Source organism: Schistocerca americana, chromosome 7 (assembly GCF_021461395.2).
Source record: "Schistocerca americana isolate TAMUIC-IGC-003095 chromosome 7, iqSchAmer2.1, whole genome shotgun sequence".
Lineage (NCBI taxonomy): Eukaryota > Metazoa > Arthropoda > Insecta > Orthoptera > Acrididae > Schistocerca > Schistocerca americana.
The window spans coordinates 347289276-347304720 of NC_060125.1; positions in this window are offsets into that span (position 1 = coordinate 347289276).

The following is a 15445-nucleotide window of genomic DNA, read 5'->3' on the forward strand; positions in this document are numbered from 1 at the left end:
TCTTGCTATCTTTGGAATTGTGTGGACTATATTTTCCTGAAATTATGATGGTCTCACAGATGGTAGACGCTAAATAGAGTAATTGTTTGGTTGCCACTTCCCCCAATGATTTTAGGAATTTGATGTTACTGGAGTGAAATTGTTGACAGTTAAAAGTGATTTCGGGAGTACGACAAGAGAAAGTTACAGAACCGTTGCGGTTCACAATATACTTTAATAATCTGCTGGCTCGTCGTTCGTAAAGGAAAGGTTGTCGGCTTTACACTTAAGCGATTTAGGGAAATCATGGAGAAAGTGAGTGTGAATGTCCGAAAGGGTATTTGATCCCCCGTCCTCCGGGACTACGTTACTCCATTACCAAGTGCCAAAATCTTCGTAATATTGGCAACCTAAGCCGTGATAAATCATATTGAGAAACAAAACAGCTTCAGTTGCAAAATATTGTTATTCTTAACCGCTACCGGTTTCACAACACTTCCAGCTTCAAATTCAGCTGTATATCGGAGTCAAGTCACAATATACATAACATGTTATCAAAAAAGCCAACATTCATAGCCATCCCCATGCAGTGTTACTACACTCATGCTCAAAAATTAAGGATAATTGCAGAATGTGGTGGCACGCAACGTGGCACTACACAAAACTGGCGCTAATAGCATAGGCGCATAGGTAACACACACGACACAGATCTGTAAGTCCATGGTATTGGTGATAAGTTGAGAAAACCGTCCCGAAACACATGTGCTACCAAATGCCACTGTTTCCAGCGCATGTACCCGGGAATCAATATGGGATATGATCACCATGCACACGTACACAGGCCCACAACCGGTTGGCATACTCTGGATCAGATAGATAATCGAGCAGCTGCTGGGGTATAGTCTCCCAATCTTGCACCAGTGCCTGTCGGAGCTCCTGAATTGTCCTAGGGGTTTGAAGACGTGCAGCGATAAATCAACCGAGAGCATCCCAGACGTGCTCGATATCAGGCCACTCCATTCGCCTGGTATCTTCTGTTTCAAGGTACTCCTCCACGATGGCAGCTCGGTGGGGCCGTGCGCTATCATCCATCAGGAGTAAGGTGGGACCCACTGCACCTCTGAAAAGGCGGACATACTGATGCAAAATGACGTTCCGATACACCTGACCCTGTAACAGTTCCTCCGTCAAAGATATTAAACGGTGTACGTCCACCAGTCATAATCCCACCCCAGACCATCAAACCACGACCTCCAGACAGGTCCCTTTCAAGGACATTTAGGGGTTGGTATCTGGATCCTGGTTCACGCCATATGAAAACCCGGCGAGAATCACTGTTCAGACTATACCTGGACTCGTTCATGAACATAACCTGGGACCTCTGTTCCAATGACCATGAACTGTGTTCTTGACACCAGGCCTTACGGGCTCTCCTGTGACCTGGCGTCAGCGGAATGCACCTTGCAGGTCTCCGGGCGAATAAATCATGTCTCTGTTCAGTCGTCTGTAGACTGTGTGTCTGGAGATAACTGTTCCAGTGGCTGCGGTAAGGTCCCGAGCAAGGCTACCTGCAGTACTCCGTGGCCGTCTGCGGGCACTGATGGTGAGATATCGGTCTTCTTGTGGTGTTGTACACTGTGGACGTCCCGTACTGTAGCGCCTGGACACGTTTCCCGTCTGCTGGAATCGTTGCCATAATCTTGAGATCACACTTTGTGGCACACGGAGGGCCCGTGCTACGACATCCTGTGTTTGACAAGCCTCCAGTCGCCCTAGTATTCTACCCCTTATTACGTCATCAATATGGTTTCTTTGAGCCATTTTCAACACACAGTCACCATAAGCACGTCTGAAAACGTCTGCACACTTTCTCGCTGCACCGTACTCTGACATGCACCAACACACCTCTGCATATGTGGACTGTTGCCAGCGCAACCGTGCGACGACCGCAGGTCAAATGCACCGCATGGTCATACCCCGAAGTGATTTAAGCCCGCAAACCGCCCACCAGAGCGTTTTTTCACCATGTATCATCATTATCCTTAATTTATGAGTATGAGTGTACTTTGCGGGTACTCTATCGCATGGAATTAATGCTGCGTTATCTATTAATATGTTCTGTGCTTTGTGACTTGACCCCAACTGCCACCTCACGATGTAGGTGTTAAGTTCTGTGACCCCGTTAGAGACTAAGATTAAAAGCATATCACAGCTCAAGCTCAATACCTTAATCAAAGTGCTTAAAGTTTTTATGCCATTAAGCACTTGATAACCGGATAACGTAGTCCCGAAACGTATGGTGGTAAATATACCAGCCGCGCGGGGTGGCCGCGTGGTTAGAGGCGGCATGTCACGGATTGAGCGGCCCCTCCCTCCGGAGGTTCGAGTCCCCCCTTGGGCACGGGTGTTGTTTTTAGCATAAGTTAGTTTAGGTAGTGTGTGAGTCTAGGGAACGATGACCTCAGCAGTTTGGTCCATTAGGAAATCACACACATTTGAACATTTCAAATATACCACACGTTTGAAAACTGGTAACATTCTCAGTACTGACTCATGAGATAGTTTTACGATGGCTTCAAAATAGATTAGATGGACACAGCACAGATATCTATAAGCAGAACGACTCCCGTAACATTGTTGATCGGCCACTGAAGTCCTATTCTTGAATTGTTTTTCACACAGCAGATTCTACCAATTAAACTCGGTAGCCGCAGAAGCATTGGGCGGATAGGCAAGTAAATTGAAAATTCCTCCACCGCCCCCTCTCACACACACATTGATGGACATAAGCGAGCTGTGTATGTGACAGCTGTGTAACCAAGAGCAAGTCAGCGATATACGTCTGTCGTGGTCGTTTCTTTTTGATGCTACACTATCCAGTCACATTAATGTGACCATGTTTCAGTAGCCTGAATAACTACCTTTTGCAGTGCAGATGGTTCCGAGACGTGGAGGAAGAGAGTGAGTGAGGTTCTGGACGGTAGCGGCAGGGACGTCGAGCGATGCCAACTCCGGTACCGAGGTCAGCTGTGCTAGGTTTCTCGTCTGAGGATGCATGGCGCCAACAGTCCAATCTAGGTGATTCCACATAATCTCGATCGGATTTAAAACCGGGAGTTTGGTGGACAGGAGAGAATGGTAAACTCACCCTGGCGCTCTCTGAACCGCGCACTTACTTTACGAGTAAGGGTGGACGCAGTCGGAAAGGATAGATGCTTATTTGGATTAATCACTGTGCCTTCCGCAATGATGAGATCACTCAGAGAATCCCTCGTAAACTTTCCCCAGATCACAACGCTTCATCCTTTGGCCTGGATCTTTCCAACGATTGTTGCAGAATGTCTGCTTTCAAACGTTTCACGCTGCACACGCCAACAGCCATCGGTCCGGCGCAGGATAAAACAGGATTCATCTGAACAGACCATCGTGCGAAATCCAGCCTTCGTCAATGATGAACAATAGTCTGCATGGTTGCATGAACCAGGCATCTGCTGCGGAGGCCCATTTGCAGCAACATTCGCTGAACGGTCATTGAGGACACCCTTTTGGTAGGCTCTTGGTTCATCTGGGCCGCAGTTGCTCAACAGTGGCACGTCTGTTCGCCCGTACAGCTCTCCTCAGGCGGCTTTCACACCTGTTGTCTACGGCCCGTGGTCCACCATAATTTCCTCGGCGTCGGTGTTGGGTAGCACCGTTTTGCCATGCACGGTATACTTTAACCACAGTGAAACGCGAACTGTTGACAGACTAAGCCGTTTCAGAAACGCTTTCACCATTGGCCTGAAAGCCAATGATCGTGCCGTTGTGGACGTCAGAAAATCGCTCCGTTTCTCCATTACGGTGACGATTGCAATGTTACCCGTATCCTCCGGACTCGATTCATATACCCTCGGCTGCTACGGCTGCCACCTGCCGTCTGTGATTGGTTATTGTACGTTGACGTCCAAAATAGGCGGTGGTCACATAAATATGAACAAAATACTCCCACAAGAACTCAAAAACAAAATCACAACATACGTACATGATATTCTCATTGCAGAAGCTAATTGGGAACAGCATAACCATACTCTTCAACAGTTGCTCAGAACATTCCAGCAAGAACGTGTAACAGTAAACCTCAGTAACCAGAGTTTGGAAAATCCGCAATAAAATTTCTAGGTTACATAATCTCAGAAAAAATGCTTTCCAACAGATCCCGATGAACTGCAAGCGTTACATGACATCACTGTTGGGACAGTTACGGGAGTCGTTCTGCTTATAGATATCTGTGCTGTGTCCATCTAATCTATTTTGAAGCCATCGTAAAACTATCTCATGAGTCAGTACTGAGAATGTTACCAGTTTTCAAACGTGTGGTATATTTGAAATGTTCAAATGTGTGTGATTTCCTAATGGACCAAACTGCTGAGGTCATCGTTCCCTAGACTCTCACACTACCTAAACTAACTTATGCTAAAAACAACACCCGTGCCCAAGGGGGGACTCGAACCTCCGGAGGGAGGGGCCGCTCAATCCGTGACATGCCGCCTCTAACCACGCGGCCACCCCGCGCGGCTGGTATATTTACCACCATACGTTTCGGGACTACGTTATCCGGTTATCAAGTGCTTAATGGCATAAAAACTTTAAACACTTTGATTAAGGTATTGAGCTTGAACTGTGATATTCTTTTAATCTTAGTCTCTAACGGGGTCACAGCACTTAACACCTACATCGTGAGGTGGCAGTTGGGATCAAGTCACAAAGCACAGAACATATTAATAGATAACGCAGCATTAATTCCATGCCATAGATTACCCGCAAAGTACACTCATACTCATAAATTAAGGATAATGATGATACATGGTGAAAAAACGCTCTGGTGGGCGGTTTGCGGGCTTAAATCACTTCGGGGTATGACCATGCGGTGCATTTGGAACTGCGGAGCTTTCTAGGCCTAATTAACTATTTTCGTAAGTTCATACATTACAAAGCTCTACACACTCCCTCGTTATTCCAATTACCAAGCAAAAATACAATTTGGTCGTGGAATGAACAAGTCTAATCTGAATTCGAAAATCTGAAACACGCATTACTAAACGCACCTATACTATCACATCCAGACCCAACAAAAAGCTTTCCAATTGCAATTGACAGCTCAACAACCACATTAGGAGTCCATATTTACCAGGAAATAGAGGTTCAAAAATGGTTCAAATGGCTCTGAGCCTATGGGACTTAGCATTTGAGGTCATCAGTCTCCTAGAACTTAGAACTACTTAAACCTAACTAACCTAAGAACATCACACACTTCCGTGGGGTCGCGCGGTTCCAGACTGAAGCGCCTAGAACCGCTCGGCCACACCGGCCCGCAGGAAATGGAGGAAGACGGTAAAATAGTCATCAAACACATTGCGTTTGCAAGTAGAATATTTTCATCCACCGAACGTAATTATTCCGTAAGGGAATTAGAGACATTATGTGTAGTTTGGGCCTTTAAAAGGTTCCGCCATTATCTGTACGGAAGGCACACAACAGTCTATACTGACCAGAGAGCGATACAGTTTTTACTGTCAGCCAAATTCGCCCATGATAGATTGAGCCGTTAGAAACTGTATTTACAGGAATTCGACTTTACAATAATCCACATTTCCGGCACACAGAACATTGTTGCCTACGCACTGTCAAGATCGCTAAACACCAAACGGCAGGAGAAAGAAAATACTTGCTGCCAAACAAACCACAGTTTAATTTATATACAGCAAGTCGCCTTTGAAAATTTTATGTCATCTCTACGGGAAATATCGAGACTGCAGAAGAAAGATGAAACTCTGAAAGAAATCATAACGCTTTGGCAGGACAATGGTAACACAAAAATTAGAAAAAACTACACCATACATAAAAATATTCTATTTTGCCGCCCGTACCCAAACAGCAACAACTGGCTGCTGTGCATTCCGGAAGAACTACACTACTGGCCATTAAACTTGCTACACCACGAAGATGACGTGCTACAGACGCAAAATTTAACCGACAGGAAGAAAATGCTGTGATATGCAAATGATTAGCTTTTCAGAGCATTCACACAAGGTTGTCGCCGGTGGCGACACCTACAACGTGCTGACATGAGGATTGTTTCCAACCGATTTCTCTTACACAAACAGCAGTTGACCGGCGTTGCCTGGTGAAACGTTGTTGTGATGCCTCGTGTAAGAAGAAGAAATGCGTACCATCGCGTTTCCGACTTTGATAAAGGTCGGATTGTAGCCTGTCGCGATAGCAGTTTATCGTATCGCGACATTGCTGCTCTCGTTGGTAGAGATCCAATCACTGTTAGCAGAATATGGAATCGGTGGGTTCAGGAGGGTAATGCGGAACGCCGTGCTGGATCCCAACGACCTCGTATCACTAGCAGTCGAGATGACAGGCATCTTATCGGCATGGCTGTAACGGATCGTGCAGCCACGTCTCGATCCCTGAGTCAAGAGATGGGGACGTTTTCAAGACAACAACCATCTGCACGAACAGTTCGACGGCGTTTGCAGTAGCATGGAGCTCGGAGTCCACGGCTGCGGTTACCCTAGACGCTGCATCGCAGACAGGAGCGCCTGCGATGGTATACTCAACGACGAACCTGGGTGCACGAGGGGCAAAACGTCGTTTTTTCGGATGAATCCAGGTTCTGTTTACAGCATCATGATGGTCGCATCCGTGTTTGGCGACATCGCGGTGAACGCACGTTGGATACGTGTATTCGTCATCGCCATACTGTCGTATCACCCGGCGTGATGGTATGGGGTGCCTTTGGTTACACGTCCCGTCACCTCTTGTTCGCATTGACGGCGCTTTGAACAGTGGACGTTACATTTCAGATGTGTTACGACCCGTAGCTCTACCGTCCATCGATCCCTGCGAAACCCTACATTTCAGCAGGATAATGCACGACCGCATGTTGCAGGTCCTGAACGGGCCTTTCTGGATACAGGAAATGTTCGACTGCTGCCCTGGCCAGCACATTCTCCAGATCACTCACCAATTGAAAACATCTTGTCAATAGTGGTCGAGCAACTGCCTCGTCACAATACGTCAGTCACTACTCTCGATGAACTGTGGTATCGTGCTGAAGCTGCATGGGCAGCTGTACCTGTAGACGCCATCCCAGCTCTGTTTCACTCAATACCCAGGCGTATCAAGGCCGTTATTACGGCCAGAGGTGGTTATTCTGGGTATTGATTTCTCAGGATCTATGCACCCAAATTGCGTGAAAATGTAATCACATGTCAGCTGTAGTATAATATATTTGTCCAATGAATACCCGTTTATCACCTGCATTTCTTTTTGGTGTAGCAGTTTTAATGGCCAGTAGCTTAATAAATAGATATTGTATACCCACTTAAGTTATGCACACAAAGGAGCCAGGAAATGTTTTCTGATTCTTAGACAAAATTGTCAGTTTAACAACATGGACAAACGCGTTCACAGGGTTATAGCATCCTTTAAGATATGCCAAAAAGCAAAATCCTCGTTGGACGAGCACTCCCGTTCTTCCTTGCCCATAGAACTCCCGAGGAGAGGAAGAGTCACGATGTCAACACAGTACGAAGTTCCCGGCGGTACGCACCTTAGGTCGCGTCCACATGAGGTTCGGCGCCGCGCGGTGCTTCCAATGGGGACGTCAAACCGCGCCGCTCTGCTTGAGAACGAACAACTTCCGCCCTGTGCCGCTACATCAAAGGAAATGGTTAATTCGAGCGCGGCTCTATTTGGAGGGCGTTTCTCGTTTTCCATTGTTACAGAAGCAACAGTGTGCACACCGAACATTGCTGCGCGCCGACGAACACATTTCTGCATTCTGGGCAGTTCTGCTGTTCAACGCCGTTCTGAGCTACTCTGCGTCCCGCGTTTGTGCGCAACGCGGTGCTACTCGGTGCAGTGTGTCCTGTGTGGGCGCGGCTTCGAGTGGCGGGATGAGGAAAACTGGCAGGCGTGTTTCGTTCGGCTGGTAAGTGGGCCGCGTAACCCCGCGTGCAGCGATCCCGGAAGCTGGCGATGACAGCTGCAGCAACAGTAGTGCACGCGGCGGCAGAGCCGGAGCGCAAACCCGCTAACAGCCGCGTCCGGCGCCGGCCGCGCACGCCTGCCCACCAGATGGGCGGCGCCGGGGAGCGGAACGCCGCTCCGGATCGTGTGTCGGCGGCAGAACCAGCGGCACGCACAGTACCAGCCTGGATGCCCTTCCTTTGTCTCTCCAGTCATCAGTCTTCAGGTCCGCAGATCATGGTGTAGGGGGTAGCGTAGCTGCCTCTGCATAACGGGCTCCCAGGTTCGACTCCCAGCCAGGTTGGGAATTTTCTGTTCCCGGGGACTGGGTGTTTGTGTTGTCCTCATTATTTCATCATCATCATCATTCGCGACAGTGACTCGATTGGAATGTGTCAAAAAACTGGACTTCGTAAAACTTGAGACTTCGTATAGGCGCTGATGACCGCGCAGTTGAGCGCCCCACATACCAAACATCACTATCGACTCACAAGGGAACACTCTCAGGTGCAAATCAACTATCTTGGTGAAACCTGGCAGGTATGTACGAGGGTCACTCCAAAATAAATGCACACTATTTTTTTTTTTCAATCCATCTTTTATTCTACATGTTTGAAAGTTTTACAGTGCGTAGATACATCCTTTAGGAACAGTATTTTCATTTCTGCACATAATTTCCATTCCTCTCAACTGCCTTACGCTATCTAAGAACCAGCGCCTGTATACCCGCCTGGTAAAATTCTGGACCAACCTTTTTGGCAGCGTGCAATAAACCTTGTTCCACGAAGAGAGTCTTTCAGTTTCCCAAAGAGATGATAGTCACATGGAGCCAGGTCAGGACTGTAAGGCGGGTGTTTCAGTGTTGTCCATCTGAGTTTTGTGATCGCTTCCATGGTTTTTTGACTGATATGTGGCCGTGCATTGTCGTGCAACAGCAAAACATCCTGCTTTTGCCGATGTGGTCGAACACGACTCAGTCGAGTTTGAAGTTTCTTCAGTGTCGTCACATATGCATCAGAATTTATGGTGGTTCCACTTGACATGATGTCCACAGGCAAGAGTCCTTCGGAATCGAAAAACACCGTAGCCATAACTTTTCCAGCAGAAGGTGTGGTTTTGAATTTTTTTTTTCTTGGGTGAATTTGCGTGATGCCACTCCATTGATTGCCACTTCGTCTCTGGTGAAAAATGGTGGAACCATGTTTCATCACCTGTCACAGTTCTTCCAAGAAATTCACCTCCACCATTCTCGTACTGTTCCAGAAGTTCGCTGCATACCGTTTTTCTTGCTTCTTTGTAGGCCACTGTCAACATCCTGGAAACCCACCTGGCACAAACCTTTTTTAACGCCAACACTTTCAGTATTCTGCAAACACTTCCTTCCCCTATCCCAACGTGGCATGACAATTCGTTCACTGTGATGCGTCTGTCAGCAGCAGCCAATTCGTTAACTCTCTGCACACTGTCTGGAGTGTGTGCACTGCGAGGCCTGCCGCTCCTCAATATTGCCGTGCCCGCTTTCATCGTGTAACCTGCTTGCCCACCTACTAACTGTACTGCGATCGACAGCAGCATTTCCATACACCTTTTTCAACCTCTTGTGAAAGTTTCCCACTGTCTCGTTTTCACAGCACAGGAATTCTATGACAGCACGTTGCTTCTGACGAACGTCAAGTGTAGCAGCAATCTTGAAGACATGATGTGACGGCGCCACTCACGGGAACAGGTTGAACTAAGTTTGAAAACAAGCGGGAAGGATGTATCTACACACTGTAAAACTTTCACACATGCAGAATGAAAACTGTATTTTTACAAAAATAGTGTGCATTTCTTTTGGAGTAACCATCGTAGATGGGTCGAAGTAATACAATGCCTGTCTTTTGGTTTTCACCCAATTTCACTTTTCGTGCGTAAAACACACCCGAAAGGTAATTCTGCAGTTTAGGTTTAGAGGGGGAATCTTCGAGGCCATGAAATACACTGACGGGAAAAAAATCGCAACACCAAGAAGGAGTTGTGCGACATAAACAAAAGTTGGTAGGCGTGTTTCTACATCTGAAATACACTGAAGAGCCAAACATACTGGTACACCTGCCTAGTATAGTGAAGTGCCCCCGCGAGCATGCAGAAGTACTGCTGCACGACGTGGCATGGACTCGACTAAAGTCTGAAGTAGTGCTGGAGGGAACTGACATCATGAATCCTGCCGGGCTGTCCGCAAGTCCGTAAGAGAATGAAGGAGTGGAGATCTCTTCTGAATAGCAAGTTGCAATGCATCCCAGATATGTTCAATAATGTTCATTCTGGGGAATCTGGTGGCCAGCGGAAGTGTTTAAACTCAGAAGAGTGTTCCTGGAGCCACTCTAGCTGTTCTGGACATGTGGGGTATCGCATTGTTCTGCTGGAATTACCCAAGTCCGTCGGAATGAACAATGGACATGAATGAATGCACGTGATCAGACAGGATGCTTACTTGTCACCTATCCAGACGTATCTAGACATATCAAGGGTTCCATATAACACGAACTACACACGCCCCATACCATTACAGAGCCTCCACCAGATTGAACAGTCCCCTGTTACATGCAGGGTCCAAGGATTCATGAAGTTGTCTCAATACCCTTACACGTCCATCCGTTCGATACAATTTGAAACGAGACTTGTCCGACCAGGTAACATGTCGAAGCGTAAAGCTTTGTGTCGTGCAGTCATCAAGGTTACACGAGTGGACCTTCGGTTCCGAAAGCCCATCTCGATTATGTTTCGTTGAATGCTTTGCACGCTGACACTCGTTAATGGCCCAGCTTTGAAATCTGCAGCAATCTGCGAAAGGGTCGCACTTCTGTGACGTTGTAAGATTCTCTTCAGTCGTCGTTGGCCCCGTTCTTGCATGATCTTTCCCCGGCCACTGCGATGTCGGAGATTTGAAGTTTTATCGGATTCCTGATATTCATGGCGCACACGTGATATGGTCGTACGGGAAAATCCCCACCTCGTTGCTACCTCGCAGATGTTGCGTCCCATCGCTCGTGTGCCAGCTGTAATACCACGTTCAGACTCACTTTGCCGGCTGGAGTGGCCGTGCGTTTCTAGGCGCTGCAGTCTGGAACCGAGCGACCGCTACGGTCGCAGGTTCGAATCCTGCCTCGGGCATGGAGGTGTGTGATGTCCTTAGGTTAGTTAGGTCTAATTAGTTCTAAGTTCTAGGCGTCTGATGACCTCAGAAGTTAAGTCGCATAGTGCTCAGAGCCATTTGAACCATTTGAATCAGACTCACTTTAATCTTGACAACCTGCCACTGTAGCAGCAGTAACGATCTAAAAACAGCGCCAGACACTTTTTGTATTATATAAAGGTTCCTGACCGCAGCACCGTATTGTACCTGTTTAAATACGTCTGTATTTGAATACGCATACCTATACCAGTTTCTTTGGCGCTTCAGTGTTTGATATCTATTCAAATTTTGCGTCAGTAGCATTGGATTGGCGCTAGTAGAGCCACTATGACAGTAAAAATCAGGTCTGGTTTAAATACATCCTTTAACAACTGTGAGATTTAGTTACTTTTGAGATTGGATGTGGTGAACTGATGTTAATCAAGGATGCCTCTAAGGCGACAAAGGCGCCGTTAGCAGCACCTCACGAGGTCGTGCCATAGGGCTACGAGAAGCTGGATGTTCTTTCTGCGATATTGCAGAAAGATTTGGCGGGAACGTAGCCACTGTACATGATTGCAGGCAGCGGTGGTCACGAAAATATACGGTGGCAACAAGACCGGGTTCCGCATGGCAACGCGGCACTACTGAAATGGAAGACCATTGTGTTCTGCGTATGACTCTGACGCGTCATATTACATCTGCAGTTGCAGTTTGAGCAGCAGTTAACGCCAAAGGGACAGTACTGTACATGGCTGCTCTGGCTTGGGTTTCCCCTTGCCAGATGTGGATCATCATTGGGGATCCCTGAGCTTTCGCTCATACTCTCTTCAAGTCCAACCCATGTATCCGCTACCCAACTCCACCACGACGAAGGGAACCAGCTTGGAAAAACTATCCCCTTTCTCGCGGGATGGACCTTCCATTTGAAGAGCACCTTTAGCCACCCATTTGGGTGCCCACGGGGAACGAGTGGAGGCGGCACCGCCACTGCTGACGGGGACCTCTTTCGTCATCAGTATAGCTTCGACTTACAGCATATTCACAATTATTGAGGTGCTCAGGGGGACAACCTGTAGTCACCAAGTAGGCCAGGCCCACATGCTGTCGATCGCCAACGCCACAGGGACACGGAAAACTGTTACAAATCGATTATTTCAAGGACAGCTCCGTGACAGACGCACTGTAGCGTGCATTCCACTGACACCGAACCGCAGCCATTTGCGACTTCAGTGGTGTCGACTGAGAGCTCATTGGAGGGCAATGTGGAGGTCTGTTGTGTTTCCTGATGAGAGCTGGTTCTGCCCCCGCGACAGTGATGGCCGTGGTTTGGTTAGGAGGGGACCGGTTGAGAGTCTCTCTGTGTGATAGACACACTGGAGCTACACCTGGAGTTATGGACTGGGATGTGATTCCGTAAGCAGGAGCACTCTAGTGGCTATCATACGCAACGTGACTGCAGATTTGTACTCCAGTCTGCTGATTCGATCTGTTGTGGCGCCATTCATGACCAACATTCCAGCGGTGTTTTCCATCAGAATAATAGTGGCGCACTTACTGCTGTTGTAATCCAACATGCTCTACAGGGTGTCGATGTTCCCTTGGCCTTCTTGATCAGCAGATCCGTCTCCAGTCGAGCACATGAGGGATATCATCGGTCAACTCCAGTCCAGCCATGTTCAGGAAAGACAGATTAGGCAGAATTGGTGGTGGAGTGTTTGTCAGTAGTGGTTTATCTTGTAGTGAAGTCGAAGTAGATACTCCGTGCGAATTGGTATGGGTGGAGGTTATACTTAACAACCGAACTAAGTTAATAATTGGCTCCTTCTACCGACTCCCAGACTCCGATGATATAGCTGCTGAACAGTTCAGAGAAAATTTGAGTCTCGTAACAAATAAATACCCCACTCATACAGTTATAGTTGGTGGGGACTTCAACCTTCCCTCGATATGTTGGCAAAAATACTTGTTCAAAACCGGTGGTAGGCAGAAAACATCTTCCGAGATTGTCCTAAATGCTTTCTCCGAGAATTATTTCGAGCTGTTAGTCCACGAACCCACGCGAATTGTAAATGGTTGCGAAAACACACTCGACCTCTTAGCCACAAACAATCCAGAGCTAATAGGGAGCATCATGACTGATACAGGGATTAGTGATCACAAGGTCGTTGTAACTAGGCTCAATACCGTTTCTTCCAAATCCACCAGAAACAAACGCAAAATAATTTTATTTAAAAAAGCGCATAAGGTGTCACTAGAAGCCTTCCTAAGAGACAATCTCCATTCCTTCCGAACTGACTATGCAAATGTAGGCGAGATGTGGCTCAAATTCAAAGATATAGTAGCAACAGCAATTGAGAGACTCATACCTCATAAATTGGTAAGAGATGGAACTGATCCCCCATGGTACACAAAACAGGTCCGAACGCTGTTGCAGAGGCAACGGAAAAAGCATGCGAAGTTCAGAAGAATGCGAAATCCCGAAGATTGGCTAAAATTTACAGAAGCGCGAAGTTTGGCACGGACTTCAATGCGAGATGCTTTTAATAGGTTCCACAACGAAACATTGTCTCGAAATTTGGTAGAAAATCCGAAGAAATTCTGGTCGTCTGTAAAGTACACAAGCGGCAAGACGCAGTCAATACTATCGCTGCGCAGTGCCGATGGTACTGTTACCGACGACTGTGCCGCTAAAGCGGAGTTATTGAACGCAGTTTTCCGAAATTCCTTCACCAGGGAAGACGAATGGAATATTCCAGAATTTGAAACACGAACAGCCGCTAGCATGAGTTTCTTAGAAGTAGATACCTTAGGGGTTGCGAAGCAACTTAAATCGCTTGATACGGGCAAGTCTTGACGTCCAGATTGTATACCGATTAGGTTCCTTTCAGATTACGCTGATACAATAGCTCCCTACTTAGCAATCATATACAACCGCTCGCTCACCGATAGATCTGTACCTACAGATTGGAAAATTGCGCAGTTGGCACCAGTGTTTAAGAAGGGTAGTAGGAGTAATCCATCGAACTACAGACCTATATCATTGACATCGGTTTGCAGTAGGGTTTTGGTGGATATATTGTATTCAAACATTATGAATCACCTGGAAGGGAACGATCTATTGATACGTAATCAGCATGGTTTCAGAAAACATCGTTCTTGTGCAAACCAGCTAGCTCTTTATTCGCACGAAGTAATGGCCGCTATCGACAGGGGATCTCAAGTTGATTCCGTATTTCTAGATTTCCGGAAAGCTTTTGATACCGTTCCTCGCAAGCGACTTCTAATCAAGCTGCTGGCCTATAGGGTATCGTCTCAGTTGTGCGACTGGATTCGTGATTTGCTGTCAGGAAGGTCGCAGTTCGTAGTAATAGACGGCAAATCATCGAGTAAAATTGAAGTGATATGAGGTGTTCCCCAGGGAAGCGTCCTGGGACCTCTGCTGTTCCTGATCTATATAAATGACCTGGGTGACAATATGAGCAGTTCTCTTGTTCGCAGATGATGCTGTAATTTACCGTCTAGTAAGGTCATCCGAAGACCAGTATCAGTTGCAAAGCGATTTAGAAAAGATTGCTGTATGGTGTGGCAGGTGGCAGTTGACACTAAATAACGAAAAGTGTGAGGTGATCCACATAAGTTCCAAAAGAAATCCGTTGCAATTCGATTACTCGATAAATAGTACAATTCTCAAGGCTGTCAATTCAACTAAGTACCTGGGTGTTAAAATTACGAACAACTTCAGTTGGAAAGACCACATAGATAATATTGTGGGGAAGGCGAGCCAAAGGTTGCGTTTCATTGGCAGGACACTTAGAAGATGCAACAAGTCCACTAAAGAGACAGCTTACACTACACTCGTTCGTTCTCTGTTAGAATATTGCTGCGCGGTGTGGGATCCTTACCAGGTGGGATTGACGGAGGACATCGAAAGGCTGCAAAAAAGGGCAGCTCGTTTTGTATTATCACGTAATAGGGGAGAGAATGTGGCAGATATGATACGCGAGTTGGGATGGAAGTCACTGAAGCAAAGACGTTTTTCGTCGCGGCGAGATCTATTTACGAAATTTCAGTCACCAACTTTATCTTCCGAATGCGAAAATATTTTGCTGACCCCAACCTATATAGGTAAGAATGATCATCAAAATAAAATAAGACAAATCAGAGCTCGAACAGAAAGGTTTAGGTGTTCGTTTTTCCTGCGCGCTGTTCGGGGGTGGAATGGTAGAGAGACAGTATGATTGTGGTTCGATGAACCCTCTGCCAAGCACTTAAATGTGAATTACAGAGTAA